Raw genomic sequence first — 22,179 nt, 5'->3', positions numbered from 1 at the left:
GATAGCCCGGCTCGACCAGGCTCTGATCAAGCACCCGCAGTTCAACCACCCTATGACACGCAAATGCCTCTAAGCATTTTTCTTTACAGGCTCACTTTTGCGCAGAACGGGACTGGCGACATGGAATCAGCTCGGATGCAGAGAGAGGGAATACACAAGTATTCCCCAAGAAGATAGTCCGGATACACTTCGGATCCACACACAGCTTCCTCCTGCCCGGTCGCAACAGGTTCTGCAAGTATACCTCCTTTCATAGCATAAACCATACTTATACGCATAGACGTGTCACTCCACTACAACAGGTAGAACTATATTACACTTACCGATCGTCATTCCTCATTGACGCCTTTTTCGTCATAACGGCACTAGCACATAGTGTCATGCCCCACTATGTCAGGGGCTTCATTGTCCTCATAATATGGCAACAAAGTCCGGCCACCCTCTCGGTCGCTCGGCACCCATAACTTATAGCACTATATGCATCAGCTCTGAATCATGTCTTGGGTCATTAGTTGGGTTTGCCCGGCTCCCATGTTTTGGTACCTTACGTTCCACTCCATCGGCTAAGGTAGCACTGGGAGAACTACTGCGATTGTGTCCCAGTTTTTCCATACGAGCACCTAAGTAGAGAAAGCCGAAAACTGACTGTCATGATACGGCGAGAGCTGGTCAGCTGTTCGAGAGGTTGTAAAATCTTTAAAGAATTATTCGGCATAATGCCATAACAAATGCAGAGTGCGACAGATCGGTCTTTCAATAAGGTGCTGTTAGAGCCCCTCGTACGGTCTTCCGAACACCAGGGGCTGCGCCTACCATACTCGAATTCCTATGGCTAAGTGAGAGTGATAAAGCCCTATAGTCTGATTGCCTGGTTCGATGTGATGAACACCTCCTTCAAGGACCCAAAAATGGGATAAAAGAGTGTTCAGGTATGTCCCGAACACCCCCGTACTTTCTACGTGGGGGCAGAAGCCGACGATTGGCCAACTCTCAGGATTCATATATATCAAACGGCCGCACAAGAAGAAAAAACTTTCATATAACAGGCAACAAATAATAACAGTGCCAGTGTCCCGCATTACAAAGGACAGCATGACTGCCTTCAGGGAAATATAATGTCTTTGGTACATTGTTCCGCCACAAGGCGGGCTTCTTTCAGGATGCATCATAATATAATTCGGGCTTGCGGTGCTCCTTACCCTCCGGTGGTCCCTCAGTCATCAGCTTTTCAGCACCAAGCTTCCCCTAGTGCACCTTCGCACGGGCAAATGCCATGCGTGCACCTTCTATACAGACCAACCGCTGAATGACTTCGAGCCGAGGGCAAGCACCAACAATCCGCTTCACGAGTCCGAAGTAACTGCTTGGAATTGTCTCAGCGGGCCACAGCCGGACAACTAAGTCCTTCATGGCTAGTTCGGCCGCCTGGTGCAGTTCGATCAGCTGCTTCAGCTGATCGACAAAGGGCATCGGATAATTCGGCGCCAAATACTGCGACCAGAAATGCTTTTCCACAGACTTCTTCTCCTCAGACCGGTAGAATTGAGCAGCATCAGATATCCTGTGTGGCAGGTCCGCAAACGCCCCTAGAGAAACAAGTAATTCAAATTTTCACTTTGAATTTCTCCTGTTACTATATAATAATCGCTTTGAGTAAAAAAGCCTTACCCGCCGCAATCCGCCTCGCCTCCTGAATGTCCTTCCGAGCACCTCGGGCTTCCTCCCGAACATCATTTGCGGCTTGGAGAGCTTGGGTGAGTTCAGATTCTTTCCCTGCTAGACTCTGCTCCAAGATCTCACTTCTCTTCACGGCCTCCTGGAGCTCTCGTTCAGCTTCAATGACCTTGGCCTCGTGCTTCTCGCGAAGAGCCTGCTCCATGGCGGCATTTTTGTCGGCTTCAGCCACAGCCTTCTTCAGCACCTCAATTTCGGCATTTGCTCCTAGAGCACACAATACAAATGATTTCATCAGGCACAACTACTCATTTGTGCTTAATTTATCAAAGGTTTCGACATACCTTGCTTGTCCTCCAACTGCTTCTTCACTCGGCCAAGTTCTTCTTCGGCCCGCTCTAGACTCTGCTTTAGTCCGGACACTTCCGCAGTATCAGAGGCGGTTGTCGCTACAGACGCTTGCTTTCAAACAAAGAGATATATGTCATTACCGAGTCTCCTGCGAAGTAGAAATTTGATCCCCTGTCCGGTTCTCTCTCTTTCACCGGACAGTGCATCAGGGGCTACCGTTCATACTATGAAAATCTTCAACGGTTTCTAAAAACATACCCCAAAGCCTTTTATAAGGCTAATGCAGGATTCATTCAGTCCGCTCTCAGTGGACTACCTCTTTTCAATCACCGCACCCATAAGGGCGCGATGTTCATCGACGATGGACGCATTCTTTAGCGCTCTCGATAGGCCGCCCTGCAGCTCTGCTTGGATAGAGGTTGTTGGCTTAGCGGGCTTGCCTCCTTCCGTCAAGGGGGGCTGCCTGCGTGATCCTAGAGCTTGAAAGGTCTCCAGGCCCGTGTTCGGCTGCGGGCCGAATCTAAAATCGCCCCCGCCGTTGACGTTCATGGGAACCGTTGCTCCCGTGTATCCGGCCCCAGAGGTGTGCCCTCCCTGGTTTGGGATCCCGCTGAGACGACACCTCGGTGTCACGCCCAGGCTTCAGGGAAGGGGCCTCCGGAGGCGTCTCGCTCTCCAGGGCATCTGAGCTCAGCAAATCCTCCGATGAGGACTGTTCGGCGCGAGACCTCGCCGGGCTGCACAAAGTATGGCGCAAGTTAAAATATTGCACCATAGTAATCCTGGGCGCTTAGGCGTGTTCGGATTTCGTGTACTCATGATTTTACCAGGGACTGGGCCCTGGGATCCCACTCTGGGCTGCTATTGGTAGCCGTGGTGGACGCCTTTGGAAGGGGATTTTTCCCCTCTTCGGCGATTCGGCCTCCAAGGATGAGGAGGCCGCCCTTTTCTTCCCTTCCCCCCATGGAGGACTCGTCTTCTTCCTCCTCCTCTTCGTCTTTGGAGGAAGGATGGGCGTTGGAGTCTTCGGATTTTGTGTCCGAAGCACTGCGGCGACGGAGGCCGCTTCGGGTCTGCTTGGCCTCCTTGAAGGCCTCTTTCTTCGGCGCTTTGTAAGGCGCTGGGACCAGCATCTTTGTCAGAAGAGGTCCTGCCGGTTCCTCCGGCAGCGGGGCCGGACAATGTATCTGCCCCACCTTCTTCGTCCATTCCTGGGATAATTGCAGAAAGCATGATAAAGCGTCTCCCTCGAGATATGCCAGCTAAACATGGATAGACAAAACATAGCAATAACTTACTGGGCTTGCGGGGCGGGACAGTAGATACCCGCGGTCCTTGATGGAGCCCGGCCACGGTTTGCCGGACTTGAAGAGCACCTTCCAGATATCCTTGTGTGAGGAGCCGTAGAGCTCCCGCAGGGTCTGGTGCTCAGCCGGGTCGTATTCCCACAAATTACAGGCCTGGTGCTGGCAAGGGAGAACTAGGCGAACTAACATCACCTGGACTACATTAACAAGTTTGACATCCTTGTCTACCACGCCCTTGACACGTGTTTGGAGCACCGACAGCTCATCAGATGAGGACCAGTTCAGGCCCTTCTTGGGCCAGGACGTGAGCCGTAGAGGGGCTCCGGATCTAAATGCGGGAGCAGCGGCCCACTTTTTACCGCGCGGCTCAGTGATGTAGAACCACTGCTGCTGCCACTCCTTGACGGAATCATTGAAGGTGCCTGTCCGCCATGTGACCTTGGGCATCTTGCTCACCATGGTGCCGCCGCTGAAGTGGGGCGAAATACGGAGAAAGGCCTCACATTGGGTTTCACATTGAAGATCTTCAGCCATAAGCTGAAGTGGGGCGAAATACGGAGAAAGGCCTCACACACGACGATAAACGTCGAGATGTTAAGGAAAATATTAGGGGACAGATCATGAAAATCAATCCCGTAATAATACATGATGCCGTGAACAAATGGGTGAAGGGGAAACCTGTCGGTGCACTAGAGTAGGGGTACCCTAGTATCCCGAACTTGTGCACGGGCAGTTGCAGCACCCCGCGGCAAGGCTTGCCGCGCGACCGCCAAGGTCCTCCGTGGCTCCTTTGGAGCCATTCAAGAACAAAGTATTCGAGCTAAGAGACAAGACCCCGGCAAGAGGAGCTTGCCGGGAAGGCCAACCAAGGCATCTCAAGGAACTTGCCGCGACGCGCCACGCGTCCCGGCAAGGCCTGGTGAGCGACAAGCTTTCGGGCGCGACAAGACAGCAACCGCGGCAAGTAACCACCCCGTACCCATGCTCCAGCGCATCCACCAACGTGTCACCCTGGGGCTTTTCCAGGCGCGCGTGGCGGGAGGTTGTGCAGCCAGCAGTGCGCGGTGGCATGCGACGCTGACAAGATCGCCATCATGGCGAGCGGTGGCATCCCTGACGGTCCCTTTCTGCACTATTTGGGCGACACGGACGGGCATTTAATGCCCTTGTCCCCTGCCGTCAGGGTTAGGTAGGATACACTGTACAGGTAGATATACCAACCGCAACTCCTTTTACGTTTTTACCCTCGTCTGCGTTGCCACCTGTCGGTGACCCCTTGAGCATATAAAAGGAGGCCCATGCGCAACGTAGAGGGGGTTCGAAGGTTCGGAGGACAGAAAAACACTTAGCTCTCTCGAGCAAGAACAGAATAGAATCAGACAAGCAGCAGTAGGAGTATTATCTCTCCGGAGAGCTCCGAAGCTGGGTAACTTGCTTGTGTGCTTCGCCTCGATCCGCTCTTCGTGCGATCTCCGCCCCCCGCCAAACTGAAAGGGGCTCGGTCCGCCGGTCCCATAGGTGTTCGTGGATCAGCTTCCCCGACATCGGACGTTGGTGAAGTTGAGGCCTGGGTTGCGGAAGGCCACCTTCATCAGCACCTTCTGGAGAGCCCCCGCGCAGATCCTGCGCGACTCGTCGGCCGGCTGCTTTGGGATCTTTTCCTGGAGTCGCTGGAGAGCCGTCGCCACGCCTTTGAAGAACAGGCTGAGCTTGGCGCTGGGTTGGAGATGCTCGTCAGAGGGATACCCAAAATCCTCCATCCCCAGCTGCGCCAACTCCCCGTCGATGGCTGCGGCAGCATCCACAAGACCCTTAGTCCAATGCTCCACAGTCTCCCTGAAAGCGTCATGGGCGGCAGCAGCATTCGTCAGCAGCGCCTCGTCGGCCTTGATCTTCTCCGACAAGGCCACCTCCCGCTCCCTGGCGCCGTCCAGCGTCTGAGTCAAAGTGGCCAGCTTCAACTCGAGATCTGCATTGGAATCCTTGGCGGTGTTGAGCTCCTTGCTCCTCTCAGCGAGAAGACCCTGCAGCTCACCATGAGCGGCAGCATCCTTCTCACGCTCATGCTTGAGCACGGCAAGCTCCTCGCCGCTCGCCCTGAGATCTGCTTCCAGTTGCGCCACCTTTGTCTCCAGCTCCTTCTTGGCGGCCTCGGCAGCTGCGGCAGCATCCTTTGCCTCCTTGAGAGCCCCGCCAATTGCTTGCTCCCGCGCGACAAGCTCCTCCTCGTGGCTGTCAAGGTTCACCTTGCGCTGCACCAACTCTCCTTCTTGCGCGAATAGATTCTCGGCGACAAGCCGTTGCTTCTCTTCAACTTCAGCCTTCTCGAGGAGGAAGGCTTTCCGCTCCTCGAGAAGTCGCTCCCGCTCCTCCGCCAAGGATCGGAGAGCTTCCTGCCTTAGACCCCGGAGTTCCTCCGCGCGCTTCTCAATATCCACTCCCGCCTTCGCGACAAGCGCCTCTCGGGATACTAGCTTGGCTTGGCGGGCGCGGTAAAGGGACAGCAGCTTCCGCAGCAGCCGCTCCTCCTCAGGCTCGTCGCTGCTGCCGCTTGGCGCGTCGACAAGCGCCAGCCCAGTGGAGGCGAGCACCTCTTCATCAAAGGTTTCTCCTTCGACCAGCGCCCTGGAGCTCGACGCCTAGGGGAGCTTGATGAAGACGCCATCGCCAGCTTTCAAGTAGGCGCCGGGCTGGGGCTCTTCGGAGCCTAGCGCTGCAGCAGCGGCGGAGGGATCGGCGGTCGGTGCAGCGCCTGGCGCTCCTGCGGCCTCGGGGCCATCAGTACGACCGCCGGATTCCTCGCCAGCTTCTGCGGCGGCAGCCTTGGCGGCCTCTTCGCCGGCGGGATCATCAGCGCCGGCCTCTTCTTTGGTGGCAGCGACGTTGTCATTGTTGCCGCGCGCGTCCTCCTCGCCGGTGGCCTCGGTCTCCATTGGATCTGCGGCAGGTGGATCTGACGACCGAAGAGGGGAGAAAAGTCAAGCAAATGCTCAAGAAGAAAATCAGAAGAAGAAGAATCCAAGGGGAGTTTTCAGGCAAAAGGGTTACCTGTGCTAGGATCTGCAGTCGTGGTCTCCACCACCAGAGGATCACTGGCGATGTCCCTTGCCGGAGAACTGCCCCTTGCCGGAGAATTCTCCCTTGCCGGAGAACGCTCCCTTGCCAGGGAATCCTCCCTCGGCGGTGTAGTCGAAGCAGATGGCACTTCGGGAGCGGCCTCCGGGCCCTCCTGGTGAGGCTGCTCTGCTCCTACACAAACCAACAGACAGATATCAGCAAAAGAAGAACACCCATGCGCGCTTGACAGCAAGAAGTAAATTATACACTTACGCTGGGGGCTACTTTGGTGAGTAGTTGCCGGGTCCGGCAAGGTGGTCTCAGGCGCGTCCTCTGTTGCCGCAGTGGGTTCGTCCTTGATGACAATCACCGGGACCTTGGCTCTCTTCGCCGCTCTCTGGGCCAGAGTCCTGAAAAGGGATGAGTTCGGAGTAAAGCAAATCAGATACAAGACGCACATCAAGAATTGAAGAATTACAAGTACAACAAATAAACTTACTCCTCTTCTTCTTCGTCGGAGCTGAGCGCGGAGAGATCGAAGTCCGGCTCGCCTCCGATGCGACGAGGCAGAGGAGAAGGCTCCCTTGTCCGCTTGGCAGGGGCAGTGGCGGTGGATCGGGAAGGCCCCGCTCCAGTTGCCGCAGCGGCGTGGGGTGCTCCCGCGGCAACAATGCTTGCCGCGGTCGAGCGTGTCGTGCACTGCGACGGCTGTTGACTCGTCTGCCGCCCCGCCACGTCCCCGGCCCTGCGGAGATGCCTTCTTGGTGGAGCTGGGGGCTCCGCTTGCGGCGAGCTGGCTGAAGGTGGGGAGGAGGAGCCGATCTGCAACGGGTCGCCCGCGCCCTCGGCGGGCTCGCTCGACTCTGATTCAGGCCCGACAAGTTCTTCCTCGCCGACAAGCTCTTCTTGCTCGGCAAGGCTTGCCGCCTCTGCTGCCTCCGCCTCCTCCAAGGTGAATCCAAATTCACCCGCGGCAGCTGCTGCCGCCGCCTCCTCCAGCCTAGTGGCGATGCGCTGCATCTCCGCATCGGTGGTGTCGCGGGTGAGGCTCTTCTGCTCATCGGGGCGGACCGGCACTTCGACCAAGCTGTCGAAGAACTCCTGCACGATGTCGTCCGCAGGCTCTTGCCAAGTTGGAACAATCCCATGCGAATCACACATCGGCATCATTGCACGGATGTGGTCGAGCAAGGAATTGTGGCACAACGGAACGACGCTCCTTGGCAGCATGAACGGGTGTTGGGGATCGTGCTTGAACAGCTCCAGAAGCATCGCGTCGAGCTCCAAGATAGTGAAGTTGAAATTGAGGCCTGGGCGCAGCCTCATGATATCCGCCAAGTTCTGGAACTCCCAGGCGGGTCTCCCCCTCTCCTGAAGGGGGGCAATGCGGCGGCAGAGAAAATCTGCGCCAACGGCGCCTACGGTGAGCCCGGCAAGCCTAAGGCGCAAGATTCGGGTGACAGCAATCTTCAGCCTGTCATCTTCCGGGGCCATGTTGCTCCAATCGTTGCCGCGTACTATTGGGGTTTGGCGCTGGGCGGTGAATGGCTGCGGGTTCTCCTCGACGATCCAGCACCAATCTGCTCTCCACTCCTCCCACTTGTTGCGGAGCTCTCCCTCCAGATAGGCTTCCTTCTTGCCGACCCTCGAGATCCAGGCGATTCTGCCGGCAAGGGGCTCTCCTCTCTCGACTCGGGGGATAAAGAAGTGGCGGAAGAGGGCGACATTGGGATGGACTCCGACAAAGTTTTCACACAGATGTGCGAAAACTGCCATGGTCAGAGCGGCATTGGGGGAGAAATCAAGGAGGCGGAACCCCTAGGTGTTCATGATATCGCAGAAGAATTCAGAGAAGGGCGGGCAGAGCCCACAGTAGAAGAACAGCGCGAAGAATGGGTACCCGTTTGGAGCCAGTCTCGAAGCGGCGGATGAGAGTACCCTCGTGCGTGGATGCGCTCGCGTCTCCGTCGACCAGAAGAGGTAGTAGTACTCCCTTAGCTCCTTCGCATCAAGCTGAGGGGGGAAGATGGCCTGCTCCTTTCATAGCGCCGCGAGCCGCTGCACCTCGGCTGACTTCACGCCCTTCCCCTTGTCGGCTTTCGGAGCCATGGCGGAGGTGGCGGGGGAGATCGGCAGTGTCGGTGGCACTGGTGGCGATGGGGGGCGGAGCGCTGCTCTCTTTCGACTTTGGGAAGAAGGGGGGAGCAGCAGAGATTTCTGAAGATTGGAGCAGTAACCGGCGAGGAGGACGAACTGCCCCTGTTTCCCCTGCTTATAAAGAGGGAGGGGGCGGACGTTTCGCCCTTCCAAATAAAGAAACCACCCACGATCTCTCCCACGACGCCGCATTCGACGTGTGCCATTGGGGAGGGCACGGTGGATACGGAGCAAGATTCGGCGTAACCCAGGCCGCGAGTGCCCGTGCCCTGTTTTGGGCCTGGCCCAACAGCGCTCGGCACCGTGTGTGGCCCAGGCCCGGGGGCTCCTGTCGGTGCACTAGAGTAGGGGTACCCTAGTATCCCGAACTTGTGCATGGGCAGTTGCAGCACCCCGCGGCAAGGCTTGCCGGGCGACCGCCAAGGTCCTCCGTGGCTCCTTTGGAGCCATTCAAGAACAAAGTATTCGAGCCAAGAGACAAGACCCCGGCAAGAGGAGCTTGCCGGGAAGGCCAACCAAGGCATCTCAAGGAACTTGTCGCGACGCGCCACGCGTCCCGGCAAGGCCTGGTGAGCGACAAGCTTCCGGGCGCGACAAGACAGCAACCGCGGCAAGGCGCTTGCCGCGGCAAGTAACCACCCTGTACCCACGCTCCAGCGCATCCACCAACGTGTCGCCCTGGGGCTTTTCCAGGCGCGCGTGGCGGGAGGCTGTGCAGCCAGCGGTGCGCGGTGGCATGCGACGCTGACAAGATCGCCATCGTGGCGAGCGGTGGCGTCCCTGACGGTCCCTTTCTGCACTATTTGGGGGACACGGACGGGCATTTAATGCCCTTGTCCCCTGCCGTCAGGGTTAGGTAGGATACACTGTACAGGTAGTTGTACCAACCACAACTCCTTTTACATTTTTACCCTCGTCTGTGTTGCCACCTGTCGGTGACCCCTTGAGCATATAAAAGGAGGCCCATGCGCAACATAGAGGGGGTTCGAAGGTTCGGAGGACAGAAAAACACTTAGCTCTCTCGAGCAAGAATAGAATAGAATCAGACAAGCAGCGGTAGGAGTATTATCTCTCCGGAGAGCTCCGAAGCTGGGTAACTTGCTCGTGTGCTTCGCCTCGATCTGCTCTTCGTGCGATCTCCGCCCCCCGCCGAACCGAAAGGGGCTCGGTCCGCCGGTACCATAGGTGTTCGTGGATCAGCTTCCCCGACAAAACCCGAGCCCGCGGATGAAATGAGGAAGAAACATGACCCTCTCGTGAGGCTCTAGATTAAGAACGATTTGTCCCGCCGTCGGAAGACGGTGGCCTATTTTCTTGGCCAGGTACCCGTCCTCTCAAAGCTTTTTGATATCTTTCTCCTGGACGGTAGAGGCCATCCATTTACCTCCCGCTCCGGACATCTTCAGAGAGCCTCTTTTTGTGGAGAAGACGAGCGCTTGGGCGCTAGGACTCGAGCAAAGGGGAATGGACGAGCGGAAGGAAAAGGCCTGGGTAAAGAGGAAGAGGCCTTATCTGTTTATAGGGGCCATGAAAACTTTTGCGCCTTCCTACTTGCCTGATGGAACCTGCTCGTTCCCCACTCGCCGCGATTGGCGGTACGGTTGGGCTACCCGCGCCCGTATTGTTGAAAGTCCCGTGATAAGGGGAACACGATCTCTACTTTGACAAGACGTGCCGAGGAAACCGCCTCGCTATGTGAGCAGTAGCTGGTTGGGAAAATGGCTCGAATAATGACTCGGCCATGGTGTGATGTCACGTTATCTAAAGTTGTCAGCATATTATATTTGTGGAATATCGTTCTCTCTGCGATGGTATGTGAAAATTGTCTTGCAGAGCCAGACATGATTTAAGTGTTTGAGGTTTACTTTGGAGTATTCGGAGATGGAACCAGCCTTGCAATGCCGAAGACAATCTGCGTGCCGGACTCATCGTCATTGAAGCCTGGTTCAGGGGCAACTGTGAGGGAGTCCTGGATAAGGGGGTATCCGGACAGCCGGACTATATACTTTGGCCGGACTGTTGGACCATGAAGATAAAAGACTCAAGACTTCGTCCCGTGTCCGGATGGGACTCTCCTTTGCGTGGAAGACAAGCTTGGCGATCCGGATGTTAGATCTCCTTCTTTGTAACTGACTCTATGTAACCCTAGCCCTCTCCGGTGTCTATATAAACCGGAGGGTTTAGTCCGTAGGACAACAACAATCGGAATCATAGGCTAGCTTCTAGGGTTTAGCCTCTACGATCTCATGGTAGATCTACTCTTGTAATACTCATATCGTCAAGATCAATCAAGCAGGAAGTAGGGTATTACCTCCATCGAGAGGGCCCGAACCTGGGTAAAATATCGTGTCCCCTGCCTCCTGTTACCATTAGCCTTAGACGCATAGTTCGGGACCCCCTACCCGAGATCCGCCGGTTTTGACACCGACAAGGATCACGATCCGAGGTCGGATCTTTCCCAAGGGGGGGAGACGATGCGGAGCATCCTATGATCATCTCCATGTACACTACGTCTACTCTCCAAGCCCCAAGAGGACATACAATGAGACCTCGACCATACACCATTGGGCATAAGGTGAACTCGCTCCTCTCCGAATTGTCACTTTCCACATGTGAGACATGGCTACTACCACAAACATATGTGCTATGCATGACCAGGAACCAAGAGGAAGGCCGTGGAACAACTAGGAGCATTGGAAAAGATGGCAAGGACACCAAGCGCGAGGAACAAGAGGAAGAGCTGCCAGGAAGCTACAGCTCTCGGACGTCCGACGACCTCTAGACGACCGATGATCTACGAACGTCCAACACCTGGAGACTCCACCAGCCAGATCAACTCCAGCTGAGGCAATCTACAACATCCGGACGACTGCCCGACACCAGATGTCCGACACTCATCATTGCTCGGACGACCGACACCGACCGGACATCCGGCACTATAGGAAAAAAGCCAAAACGTCGGAAGTCCGAAGACTTCTGGACGACCGGACGCTCGCGAGCGACCGGACGACCGACAGCCATCGGACGTCCACACATGTCCGCGCATAGAGATTGGGCCCAAGGCCCATGTACCCCTTCACTTCGCCCCCACTTGCACTATGACTATAAATAGGACACCCCCTCCTCCTAGCTCGGGTTAGCAAAGGATAAGCTCATTTGAGAGATAGAGCTTTGCTCATCCACTTGGTTACTTCTCCATTGGAGTCCATGGCCTCTTCGGAGAAGATCCCCCAAGCGGATTCAAGACCCTATCATGGGAAGACCCCTCAAGACCTCCTCACGGAGAAGAACTACCGCCACTTGTATCGTCCTTTGTTGGATTTGGATCGTGTATCTCTTTGTGCTTCGAGGATCTAGCACATGTGTAATCGAATCTTGTTGGTTTGAGTGTTTTCCCTCGTGTTTTCCCTCGTGTTCTCACTAGGATCCACTCGAAACGTTAAAGATCGGGCATCTAGGGTTCTACCCTACATCACCATTTATCTTTGCTTGTTTTATTTTCTTGTCTAGCTGCCTTTTGCCTTCTTATTTGTTTGCCAAATAAATTCCAAACTAACAAAAAAAATCTTATGTTGCTATCATGGCTAGTTCTTCACTTTGTGTCCCTAAGTCCGAGCTAGAAGTTCTTAACTTCAAACAAAGGGGCATAGATTGTTTGTAATATGCTTGGTGTATAGTTTGCCATGCTCAAGATTGATCCATCCATAAGCAATAATCTACCACTATTCTTCTTAGAAATTTTTATGTTGGTGTTTCTCCTTGGTATAGATTTGTCCTTGACACTATTGCATGGAGAAATTTCTTGAGTAGTCAAATTTTGGATGCTTATAATGCTATGGGAAATTTAGTAGTATCACCACCCATTAAAATCAATGAAACAAAAATAACTTTGTAACAACTTACGCAAAGAATGGATATCACTGAAAATAAAATGTCTACTATTCAACAACAAGAGGACTTGGATAAAACAATGCATAATCATTTTACTAAGTTAGGATCTTCAGTTGACATTGCTTTGAAACCTCTAAGGAGAAATAATCCATTATCGATAAAGTAGAACAAAGTACCACTAGAATTTATAAATTGGAGGAAGTTATAAATGTGCTGGGTGCAGCTTTTTCTTCCATAAAAACAAGTGAAGAAGTCTTTAATAATTAAAATCTGAAAACTACTTGTTTGTCTAAGGTTCCTAAACCAAATAAGGGTTCTTCTTCTAGTATGGAGAAGGAAGATCTAAAAATAAGGAGAAGGGGGATCTAAAAATGATTAGTGTTCACTCTAACTTCATAAAGTTAAAAAAGGAACTTGCCTTTGACACCAATTATTTTACTTTGTGCCTAGGAGTGTTATAATTGATACGATGCTTGATAATCCTCCTAAGAAATCAAGTTGCCTTATTGAGGAGCTAAAAGATGATAAAACTTGATAGATTGCATTATGTATAGCTAGAGGGCATTAAACAATAGCATTGGTTGGGAAGCAACCCAATAGTTATCCTTTATTTTATTTTATTTTATTTTAAGTGTGTCAACATGATTATTTCTACTATAGCAATTGTTTTTGTACATTTTATTTCAATAAAGTGCCAAGTTAAACCTTTGGTATGTTGCAAATGCTTGTTTATTAGGTTCTATGCAGAAACAAAAACTTCTATGTCCAGTGTTTGAATTTTTATTCTGTAGTAGAACATGATCAATTACTAAAAGTTTTACATAATACTGAATTACTGTATCTCAGTAGTACCCTAATTAAAAAATGGAGTTAGATAAGTATGATAAAAAAATAGATATTTGCGTGTTGTTTTGTTTTGACATATTCTACTTTGTTTTGTTAGTTTACTTGTTTTGGAGTTTCCAACTTATGTTAGGGGATATAAATTGTGGAGATGATACAATATAGTAGACATAATTTGGGAATAATTATGAATCTTGTCTTGACGGTAGCTAAGTGAATGGTTTATTTTCATTATACTAACCTATCTCACGAGGTTCCGTTAAGTTTTGTGTGAATGAAGTTTTCAAGTTTTGGGTGAGATGGAGATATGAGAAGAATATGGAACGATAAAAGCCTAAGCTTGGGGATGCCCAAGCGACCCCAAGGAAATATCTACGGAAGACTCAATATAAGCTTGGGGATGCCTCGAATGGCATTCCCTTGTTTGTCTTCAAAACTATCGGTGCATCTTACTTAGAGCTATATTTTAATTCTTCACATGATCTGTGTTTTGCTTGGAGCATCATTTGTTTTATTTTGTCTTTGTTTGATGGTCTTTCCAAGCATAGTTTCTTGAGCACACCTATAATGAGAGACACACCGTCATCTTATATTTATAGAATGCTCATTTGTCTTCACTTATATCTATTTGAGTTGAGGCAATTGCTCTTCTACTTCAAATATATTTGATTGAGCATGGTGATATGTTTTGTAGAAATTATTGCACTCTCTTGCTTCACTTAAATATTTTTGAGAGTTGAATAGGAAGTGGTAATTTGTAAGAATTATATGGTTGGTCAAAAAATAATAGGTATAAAGAGGTGATATAATAAAAACTAGCATGAACTTGTAGATCATGTATGATAAGTTTGATTCCTTGCAATAGTTTTGCGATTTTGAGGTAGTAATATGTGAGTGTGTTAGTAAATTAGACCAAGGTATGTATAAGGGTTATAAGGTTTGTGAGTCCTTATGCATGAAAGTGGTAGCTGCATGGATTAGCGAGGAATTCATAGTGCAATTTGTCCTAGATTAAAATCCCCCCCTTAGGGGCATACACAGGTTATGCTTTGCTTGAAGGGATACTAATTTTTTGGAATAAGTATTTGAGTTCTTTATGATTAATGTGACTTTTTGGTCTAAAAGCACTTCCACCTATACATATTTTGTTGGCCTCTTCGGTACCGTGCATTACCCACTCTCACCTCGAGACATGTGCAAACTTCGTAGATGCATCCAAATATGTGAGATGAAATGCTCTCACACATAAGCCTCATTATATATTTCTCAAGACAACCACCATACCTACCTATTATGGCATTTCCATAGCCATTCTGAGATGTATTTCCATGCAACTTCCATTATTACTATTCATATGACTTGAGCATTTATTGTCATTATGCTTGATATAGAGCTAACCTAACATTTGTGGCAAAGCCACCTTTCATCATTATAATACATGTTATGCTAGATCATTGCACATCCTGGTACATTGCCAAATGCATTCATATACAGTAACCATTCCCAGTTTTTGAGTTGTAGGTAAAATAAAGTGTGATGATCATTATTATTAGAGTATGCCCGTACCTGTGAGGATATGAATTGGAGTAGACTTATGATTCCTCGAAAAAGAGGGGACGAGGTCCATGAGGCCAATCAAAAAAGAAAAAAAGGAAAAACAAGGGGAAAATAAGAGAAAAAGATAGAGGGGGCACACTACTATCCTTTTACCACACTTGTGCTTCAACGTAGTGCCATGTATTTCATATAAAGAGTCTCCATGATCCTCATTTTCTTATGCTAGTGGCATTTTTACATTATTAGAACTTGACTTGCATATTCTGATGATGAGCTTCCTCAAAATGCTCGAGGTCTTCATGAGGAAGTAATTGGATGCACAATCTCTTAGCTTCATATATAGAGGTTTCGTACACTTATAGATCCAATGCATCCATTGCATGGAAATCCCTACTCCTCCCATTACCATTGATTGTAAGGCTTCTCCATTGCCTAATGAACAAGCCTCATTGATGTGACACTTTCTTATACCTTTTTCTCTTCCCTTTTAGCCCCATAATTATTATCTTTGCCATTCAAAGTGCTAAGACCATGGCTGAAGTATTACGTGATACTTTAAAAAGCTGAAGCGAGAAAATCATGATTTAATTGCTTGGTTTGGCACCAGGGTTTGTTCAGGATTTGATATCTTTATGCTAGGAAGACTAAGTGTGTGATGCTTACCGTGATTAAGTGTGTAGAGATCATGTTCTATAGCATTTTTATTTTTCAAAGGCAATGATCGTTTACTTGCATGGTTATATATTATTATTTTGATGTAAAATTGATAAACTATTGCCTTGAATCATCTGTATCCCAGTATTCATAACATGATTATGTCATTCGATCATGGAGAGGTTAGGTAGCATTCAGCATCAAAAATTCTTTGTTTATCATTTTCCTACTCGAGGATGAGTAAGAATTAAGCTTGGGGAGCTCATACGTCTCCAACATATCTATCACTTTTTGTTGTTAAATGCTATTATATTATCACTTTTGTATGCTTTTTATATTATTTTTTTGGACTAACTTATTAATTTAGTACCTAGTGCCAGTTTCTGTTTATTTGCTTGTTTTTGGTTTCGCCGAAAATCCATACCTAGGAAGGTCCAAACATGATGAACCTTTTTGACGATTTTTTCTAGAGAACAAGTGACCCTGGAAGCTTTAGGAGAGGTCGAGGGGACCCAATAGGCATCTACATGGATTGATGGCATGGCCAGGGGGTGACCACGCCACCTACCCATGTGGACCCACGTCAGCCTCTGTTTGGACTAATTCTAGGTCTATAAATATCCAAATATTTCATAACCCTCATAAGTGAACCCAAAGAATTTTATCGTTGCCAAAAGCCTCTATTCTAAAGCGATCCCATCTGGAGCCATGTTCCGGTGCAGTGCCATAGGGGGAATCCATTGGGAAGGCCATATTTATCAACCTTGTTGCCTCCATGATGATGTGTGATTAGTTCTATTAGGACCTATGGGTCCATAGTAGTAGTTAGCTAGCTAGCTCTCTCTCTCTCTCTTATTGATCTTCAAATACAATGATCTCCTGTGAGACCAGTCCGATGTAATTCTTGTGGTGTGTTTGTTGGGATCCGATGAATTGTGCATTTATGATCAAATTGCCCATTAAATTGATTTGAATCCCTTGATGTTTCTTTGCTGCATAATTTTATAGCTATGTATGTTATCCGATCTATGATTCTTCTCTGGCCAAGATAAATGATTATTTCTTCAGAGGGAATGGTGCATAGTAGTGGGTTCAATCCTGCGGTGATCTTCTCCAGTGAGAAAAAGGATGAAGGCCCGTATTGTACTATTGCTACTAAGGATAAAACTATGGGGATTAATTTTATTACTAGGACTCTTCATATCTACATTATGTCATCTTGCGTATTGCGTTACCCTATTTCTTGTAAACATAATACTTTGAGATGCATGCTGTATAGCGGTCTTGGGGTGGAGTAATAGTAGTAGACGTCAATAAGTTTAACGGTCTACTTATGATGAACGTAATGCCTATGTAAGATTATGCCATGAATGATCATATTATAAATTGCCACTATTCTGTCAATTGTCCAACAGTAATTTGTTACCATGCCATTACCTACTTTCGAGAGATATTCGACTAAACTATGGCCCCGGGGTCTATTCTCCATTAATACAAAAGCTCCTACAATTTCCAATTTATTTTTTGAGGTTTGCCCTATGAAAATATATTTTAGTTTAGTCTTAAAACTAGCAAGAACATGAGGATTGACAACCTTATTGCTACTTTAGGGTGCAAGCAATTTAATTTGTTTGTTTATAGATATTACCAACATTGTTAGCTTGGTGCCTCCTACTGGTTCGATAAACCTTGGTTCTTAACTAAGGAAAATACTTTCTGCTGCTGTGCTACATCACCTTGAAGGAAATATGCCCTAGAGGCAATAATAAAGTTATTATTTATTTTCTTAATTCATGATAAATGTTTATTATTCATGCTAGAATTGTATTAAACGAAAACTTAGTACATGTGTGAATACATAGACAAAACATATAGTCCCTAGTATGCCTCTACTTGACTAGATCATTAATCAAAGATGGTTATGTTTCCTAACAATAGAAATGTGTTGTCATTTGATGAATGGGATCACATCATTAGGAGAATGATGTGATGGACATGACCCATCCGTTAGCTTAGCATTATGATCATTACAGTTTCATTGCTACTGCTCTCTTCATGACTTATACATGTTCCTCGGACTATGAGATTATGCAAATCCTGAATACCGGAGGAACACTTTGTGTGCTACCAAACGTCCCAATGTAAATCGGTGATTATAAAGGTGCTCTACAGGTGTCTTCGAAGGTGTTTGTTGGGTTGGCATAGATCAAGATTAGGATTTGTCACTCCGTGTTTCGGAGAGGTATCTCTGGGCCCTCTCGGTAATACTCATCACTATAAAGCCTTGCAAGCATTGTGACTAATGAGTTAGTTACAGGATGAAGTATTACAGAATGAGTAAAGAGACTTGCCGGTAACGAGATTGAGCTAGGTATGATGATACCGATGATCAAATCTCGGTCAAGTAACATACCGATGACAAAGGGAACAACGTATGTTGTTATGCGGTTTGACCGATAAAGATCTTCGTAGAATATGTAGGAGCCAATATGAGCATCCAGGTTCCGCTATTGGTTATTGACCGGAGATGTGTCTCGGTCATGTCTACATAGTTCTCGAACCCGTAGGGTCCGCACGCTTAACATTCGATGACGATTTGTATTATGAGTTATGTGATTTGATGACCTAAGCTTGTTCGGAGTCCTAGATGAGATCACAGACATAACGAGGAGTCTTGAAATGGTTGAGAGGTAAAGATTCATATATTGGAAGGTTGCATTCGGACATCGGAATGGTTCCGAGTGATTCGGGCATTTTTGCGGAGTACTGGGAGGTTACCGGAACCCCTCGGGGAAAGATATGGGCCTTATGGGCCATAGGAGGGAAGCTAACCAGCCCACAAGGGGGCTGGTGCGCCCCCACAAGGGAGGAAGCTGAATTGGACTTGGGAAGGGGGCGCCACCCCCTTTCCTTCTCCTACTCCCTCTCCTTCCCCTTTTCCCGCTCCGGTAGAAGGTAAAAAGGATGGGGCCAAATCCTACTAGGACTGGAGTCCTAGTAGGACTTCCCTCTCCCTAGCGCGCCCCTTGTTGGCCAGCCTACTCCTCTCCTCCTTTATATACGGGGCAGGAGGGCACCCCAAAGGCACAACAGACAACACAAGTTGATCTTTTAGCCGTGTGCGGTGCCCTCCTCCAAAGTTACACACCTCGGTCATATCGTCGTAGTGCTTAGGCGAAGCCCTGTGCCGGTAACTTCATCATCACTGTCGCCACGTCATCATGCTGACGAAACTCTCCCTCGATGTCAACTGGATCAAGAGTACGAGGGACATCATCGACCTGAACGTGTGCTGAGCGCAGAGGTGTCGTACGTTCGGTACTTGATCGGTTAGATCGCGAAGATATTCGACTACATCAACCGCGTTATTGCAACGCTTCCTCTTTCAGTCTACAAGGGTATGTGGACACACTCTGCCCTCTTGTTTCTATGCATCTCATAGATAGATCTTGCGTGATCGTAGGATTTTTTTTGAAATTACCGTGTTCCCCAACAGTGGCATCTGAGCCAGGTCTATGCGTAGATGTTATATGCACGAGTAGAACACAAAGAGTTGTGGGCAATAATAGTCATACTGCTTACCAGCATGTCATACTTTGATTCGGCGGTATTGTTGGATGAAGCGGCTCAGACCGACATTACGCGTACGCCTACGCGAGACTGGTTCTACTGACGTGCTTCGCACATTGGTGCCTAGTGAGTGTCTGTTTCTCCAACTTTAGTTGAATCGAGTGTGGCTACGCCCGGTCCTTGTTGAAGGTTAAAATAGCACACTTGATGAAAAATTGTTGTGGTTTTGATGCGTAGGTAAGAACAGTTCTTGCTAAGCCCATAGCAGCCACGTAAAACTTGCAACAACAAAGTAGAGGACGTCTAACTTGTTTTTGCAGGGCATGTTGTGATGTGATATGGTCAAGACGTGATGAGATATAATTTGTTGTATGAGATGATCATGTTTTGTTGAAGTTATCGGCAACTGGCAGGAGCCTTATGGTTGTCTCTTTATTGCATAAGATGCAATCGCAATATAATTGCTTTACTTTATCGCTATGCGATAGAAATAGTTGCAAAAGCAATAGTTGGCGAGACAACCATGTGACGACACGTTGATAGAGATCAAGATGATGGATATCATGGTGTATGCCGGTGACGATGGAGATCATGATGGTACTTTGTAGATGGACATCAAAGGCACAAGATGATGATGGCCATATCATGTCACATATTTTGATTACATGTGATGTTCATCTTATTTTTCTTAGTTCAGCGGTAGCATTATAAGATGATACCTTACTAAAAATTTCAAGGTATAAGTGTTCTCCCTGAGTATGCACCGTTGCAACAGTTCTTCATGCTGAGACACCACGTGATGATCGGGTGTGATAAGCTCTATGTTCACATACAACGGGTGCAAGCCAGTTTTGCACACGCAGAATACTCAGGTTAAACTTGACGAGCCTAGCATATGCAGATATGGCCTCGGAACACTGGAGACCGAAAGGTCGAGCGTGAATCATATAGTAGATATGATCAACATAGTGATGTTCACCTTTTAAAACTACTCCATCTCACATGATGATTGGGCATGGTTTAGTTGATTTGGATCACGTGATCATTTAGATGACTAGAGGGATGTCTATCTAAGTGGGAGTTCTTAAGTAATATGATTAATTGAACTTTAATTTATCATGAACTTAGTCCTAATAGTATTTTGCAAATTATGTTGTAGATCAGTAGCTCGCGTTATTGCTTCCCTATGTTTTTACATGTTTCTAGAGAAAACTAAGTTGAAAGATGATAGTAGCAATGATGCGGACTGGGTCCATGATCTGAGGTGTATCCTCATTGCTACACAGAAGAATTATGTCCTTGATGCACAGCTAGGTGACAGGCCTATTGCAGGAGCAGATGCAGGCGTTAGGAATGTTTGCATAGCTCAATATGATGACTACTTGATAGTTTAGTGCATCATGCTTTATGGCTTAGAACTGGGACTTCAAAAATGTTTTTTAAACGTCATGGAGCATATGAGATGTTCCAAGAGCTGAAATTGGTATTTCAGACTCATGCCCATGTCAAGAGGTATGAGACCTCTGAAAAGTACTTTGCCTAAAAGATGGAGGAGAATTGCTCAACTAGTGAGCATATACTTAGAATGTCTGGGTACTACAATCACTTGAATCAAGTGGGAGTTAATCTTCCACATAAGATAGTGATTGACAGAATTCTCTAGTCACCATCACCAAGTTACTGGAACTTCGTGGTGAACTATAATATGCAAGGGATGACAAAAGCAATTCCCGAGCTCTTCGTGATGCTGTAATCGACGAAGGTAGACATCAAGAAAAAGTATCAACTGTTGATTGACAAGACCACTAGTTTCAAGAAAAGGGCAAAGGGAGAGAAAGGTAACTTCAAATAGAATGTCAAGCAAGTTGTCACTCCCGTGAAGAAGCCCAAAGCTAGACCTAAGCCTGAAACTGAGTGCTTCTACCGCAAAGGAAATGGTCACTAGAAGCGGAACTACCCCAAATATTTGGTGGAAAAGAGGGATGGCAAAGTGAACAAAGGTATATTTGATATACAGGTTATTGATGTGTACCTTGCTAGTGTTCAGTAGCCCCTGGGTATTTGATACTTGTTCGGTTGCTAAGATTAGTAACTCGAAACAGGAGTTACAGAATAAATAGAGACTAGTTAAGAATGAAGTGACGATGTGTGTTGGAAGTGGTTCCAAGATTGATATGATCATCATCGCACACTCCCTATACTTTCGAGATTAGTGTTGAACCTAAATAAATGTTATTTGGTGTTTGCATTGAGCATAAATATGATTAGATCATGTTTATTGTGATACGATTATTCATCTAAGACAGAGAATAAATTGTTATTCTGTTTACATGAATAAAACCTTCTATGGTCATACACCCAATGTTGATGGTTTATTGAATCTTGATCGTAGTGATACACATATTCATAATATTGATGCCAAAAGATGCAAAGTTGATAATGATAGTGCAACATATTTGTGGCACTGCCATTTGGGTCATATCGGTGTAAAGCGCATGAAGAAACTCCATAAAGATGGACTTTTGGAATCACTTGATTATGAATCATTTGATGCTTGCGTACCGTGCCTTATGGGCAAGATGACTAAAACTCCATTCTCCGGAACAATGGAACGAGCTAGTTGTTGGAAATATGCCCTAGAGGCAATAATAAAAGTATTATTATATTTCATTGTTCATGATAATTGTCTTTTATTCATGCTATAACTGTATTATCCGGAAATCGTAATACACGTGTGAATACTTAGACCACACTATGTCCCTGGTAAGCCTCTAGTTGACCAGCTCGTTGTGATCAACAGATAGTCATGGTTTCCTGACTATGGACATTGGATGTCGTTGATAACGGGATCACATCATTAGGAGAATGATGTGATGGACAAGACCCAATCCTAAGCATAGCATAAAAGATCGTGTAGTTCGTTTTGCTAGAGCTTTGCAAGTGTCAAGTATCTCTTCCTTCGACCATGAGATCGTGTAACTCCCGGATACCGTAAGAGTGCCTTGGGTGTATCAAACGTCACAACGTAACTGGGTGACTATAAAGGTGCATTACAGGTATCTCCGAAAGTAGCTGTTGGGTTGACACGGATCGAGACTGGGATTTGTCACTCCGTATG

Source organism: Triticum aestivum, chromosome 4B (genome assembly GCF_018294505.1).
Source record: "Triticum aestivum cultivar Chinese Spring chromosome 4B, IWGSC CS RefSeq v2.1, whole genome shotgun sequence".
NCBI classification, from domain to species: domain Eukaryota; kingdom Viridiplantae; phylum Streptophyta; class Magnoliopsida; order Poales; family Poaceae; genus Triticum; species Triticum aestivum.
The sequence above is the reverse complement of the archived record's forward strand: the minus strand, read 5'-3'. Positions refer to the sequence as shown.